At 37.8% G+C, this 3,406-nt stretch overlaps 1 long non-coding RNA gene across 1 annotated transcript in view; it reads left to right on the top strand.

Annotated features, from left to right (window-relative positions):
- Positions 1–597: 597 nt before the first annotated feature.
- Positions 598–3,406, top strand: part of LOC107723712 (uncharacterized) — a 15,496-nt gene continuing 12,687 nt past the window's right edge. Inside the window, exons 1-2 of the long non-coding RNA XR_001637948.1 lie at positions 598–882; positions 2,919–2,922. This is a non-coding gene — a long non-coding RNA (uncharacterized LOC107723712). The remainder of the gene's footprint in view (positions 883–2,918; positions 2,923–3,406) is intronic.

The following is a 3,406-nucleotide window of genomic DNA, read 5'->3' as shown; positions in this document are numbered from 1 at the left end:
ATTTATTTTTGAACATGGCATTAACATGGCAGCGCGATTATGACTCACTAAATAGGAAGACACCTTTTTGATGTGAGTAATTAGGTGAATTCCTACCGTTTACTTATGTGAGTGTATATCTTTACATCTATAGAGTTACATCTATCAAGTTGAACCAGTTTACGCATAACAAAAACACAGGGATTGATTACTTTGTTCTAAGTCTCAATTCATGAGCCCCAAAAGGGATGGACATGCTCAATGAACCTACTCATTCCACCAAAAAATAACTTTATTAGACTCAAAGAAACACATCCTACTCTAGAAGTAATTTACAGTTTCATTTTGTCATCTCTGATATCCATTATCAACTTTATCTGCTTTTACTTTACAAAGTAAATTTCAAGATTATAGCATTTCTGATTATAGCAGTGGTGGGCCGTCAGGGCCAGCAAAGCCTTCTCTGCTGGCCTAAACACTATCAGAATCACTGATTTAGTTTTAATATATTTTTCCATGAATGTGTATTAAATTATTTCCAATAGTCTATTCTCTTCAGTTCATAGCTTTTCTCTTGGTTGCACTGCTTCCAGCAGTGTATGTTTATATTAGAGCTTTTATCCAATCATATTTCAGCAATCGTGTTGCCAGGGTCAAAGAAATCTGCCTTAAGGCCTTCAGAATCCACAGTGCAGGCGTCTGTTAGCTTAAATCAATGGCAATGAAACCGTTGCTTTAACCAATCAGATTTCGAGTTGGCAACACCAGGGCCATCTAGCTGGCTAACGATAACGTCAGCATTTTCTCCTCCTTTGATTGGATGGTCAGCATACTAGCTAGCCAACAGCATCACTGTAAATCGTTTTATTAAAACTTAGTAAAACTTTTATTACTGTTCCTCAGGTATGGTTTCTATAGCCGTGGCATCATTATGATGGTATGAAGAGATGGATTAATTAATGTAGGACGCCACTGAAGGCCTAGGTGTAAAATGCACGGCCCGCCACTGGATTATAGCATAGCTCCCTAAAGCTTTATTGATTTATTGACCTGATGTTTGGAAAAGACAGTTTGAAACAAAGGGTTTCTCAAGTTTGGTAACTGAAGTCAACATGGATGATGTCCTGAATAGTCGGCTGATGGGGAAGTCGTGGCCTAATGGTTAGAGAGTCGGACTCGTAACCCAAATGTTGCGAGTTCGAGTCTCCGGTCCGGCAGGAATTGTAGGTGGGGGTAGTGAATAACCAGCGCTCTCTTCCACCTTGTAACCATACTTGGCCACATGTCACTTCACTTTCACTTTCATGTCACTTCAATAGGAAAAATGATGACAATAATCCTCTGATCTCTGACTGGGTTACATGCTGAATGTTTTACTTCCGTGTGGGTCAGATTCAGTCATTGTCTGTCTGATGGAATCTACTGTATAGAAATCCATGTGGTGCATCGGAATCAAATTACATCAAGACGTGTCTCTAGTATGCTAAGAACTTACTATAAATAACATCCTTCTCAACATCACATCATGGCTGAACATCATAACCCAAAATATATATTTACCATTACAGATTGGAATTGTGTTACAACTGAAATTACCCATTGAAACAAGTTTGAGATAAATGTTATATAATGTAATATAAAGTATTTTCTAAAATCTTCCTAGACTGTCCATATCATTATATCAAATTGAGTTTTCTCAGCTTTCAGAACATACTCATTCAGAATATAAATAGCTCATGTTTATCATCTGGAACTCGTAGTATGATTAGAGTAAACTGTTATTTGCTCAATTCTGTATTTGTAATCTCAAAATAAATCATGAGAGATACATTCTAAATCTTATTAGACAGATTTAGCGCTCAGCACTTTCACAGAAACAAGCCAACAAATTCCACTTTTACTGTAAGGAACCTGACAAACAAAATGATAAATTTAAATCAGTACTTACAGCATATCTCACTGACGGCTGGTTGTCCTATAAGGCAGACATTAGTACACAGAGCAAGTGGGTCCTTCTCAGGATTCGGAAGGTGTGCGACTTACCTACTCCCATTGGGTTTTAACTTGCCTCTGGGACAAAAAGCTGGGACATAAAGAGCTAGAGTACCCTTACACTTCATGCATAAATACTAGATTATTATTACAAGGGATAGACTGGGACCACAAATCAGCCCTCAATTTATAGTTTGACAGCCCTCTGGTGGAAAAGCATCACAAACATATGATACAAAGTATTTGGTTCAATTTGCATCATACTGGAAGTGTATTTCTATATGGCCCTGTGTTAGAAGCTTTCTTAATATTTAGCTGAAATATAATTAGGTTAGTTTTACTTTCGTCCCATTTCTTATTGCCTAGAGAGTAACCTGAAGTCACCATGAAATCAAAATTGATAATTCGGTAACTTTATGTATTTTACATATATTCACATAGCTAGAAATATGAGATAATGTTCTTGTTAATGTTTACTAATGAAGTTACTAAACATTACCTAATGATTAACATGTTGATTATTTAATGTAAATTGAAATGCTTACAAATGTCAGTAAACTTTGAGTTCATATGATCTTCATTTGTTGGTCTTTGTTTGTTGTGTAGACCTCTATTTACACTTCTTAACAATTAATATATTTATTATTTGTTCATGTTTTTACAGTACCCAATCTAAAGTGGAAACTGTTCATGATTTGCAAATGTTTATAAATGTTTACTAATCATTAATACCTTTATGTGCAGTCATATCACTGGCAAAAAAGTGTCCCGAAAGACCTGAATTTACCCTATTCACACATCTTTACTAATAATTTATGAATCATTTGTTCATGTTTTTGCAGTAGCCAGTCTAAAGTTGAAACTATTCATCATTTGTAAATGTTTATAAATGATTACTAATCATTTAGTATATTTATGAGCATTGGACTTTTAGCTAATGTAACAAGGTTTGTGTAAAGGGTGGCTGGTTAAGTTTAGCTAAATGCTTGCTAAAGAAGTAACAGTTTGTAATTTTGGTGCAAAAAATGTATTTATTGCCTCAACACTTACATGTCAGGACAGGCTAGGAGACACAGAGGGATGTGATCAAACAGTGGTATTTATTGGTAGAATCGACAGTGAGAACCAGGAGCAGACGAAAGGTGAGTATGACACTGCAGGAGCCCTCCGTGGGCTATACTCAGGAACAGGAGCCCTCCTTGGACTATACTCGGGAACCGGAGCCCTCCGTGGGTTATACTCGGGAACAGGAGCCCTCCGTGGGCTATACTCGGGAGCAAGCTCTGGGGCTGGAGCCGACACTGGAGCGAGCTCTGGGGCTGGAGCTGACACTGGAGCGAGCTCTGGGGCAGGGATGAGGGCGGAGAACAGTCCCTTTCTCCTCATCCTCCTCTTTTGGTTAGGGATGAATAGGGCGGCCGGTGGGCTTGACGTT

Source organism: Sinocyclocheilus rhinocerous, unplaced genomic scaffold (assembly GCF_001515625.1).
Source record: "Sinocyclocheilus rhinocerous isolate Xijiao unplaced genomic scaffold, SAMN03320098_v1.1 scaffold2710, whole genome shotgun sequence".
NCBI classification, from domain to species: Eukaryota; Metazoa; Chordata; class Actinopteri; order Cypriniformes; family Cyprinidae; genus Sinocyclocheilus; species Sinocyclocheilus rhinocerous.
The sequence above is the reverse complement of the archived record's forward strand: the minus strand, read 5'-3'. Positions and strand labels throughout refer to the sequence as shown.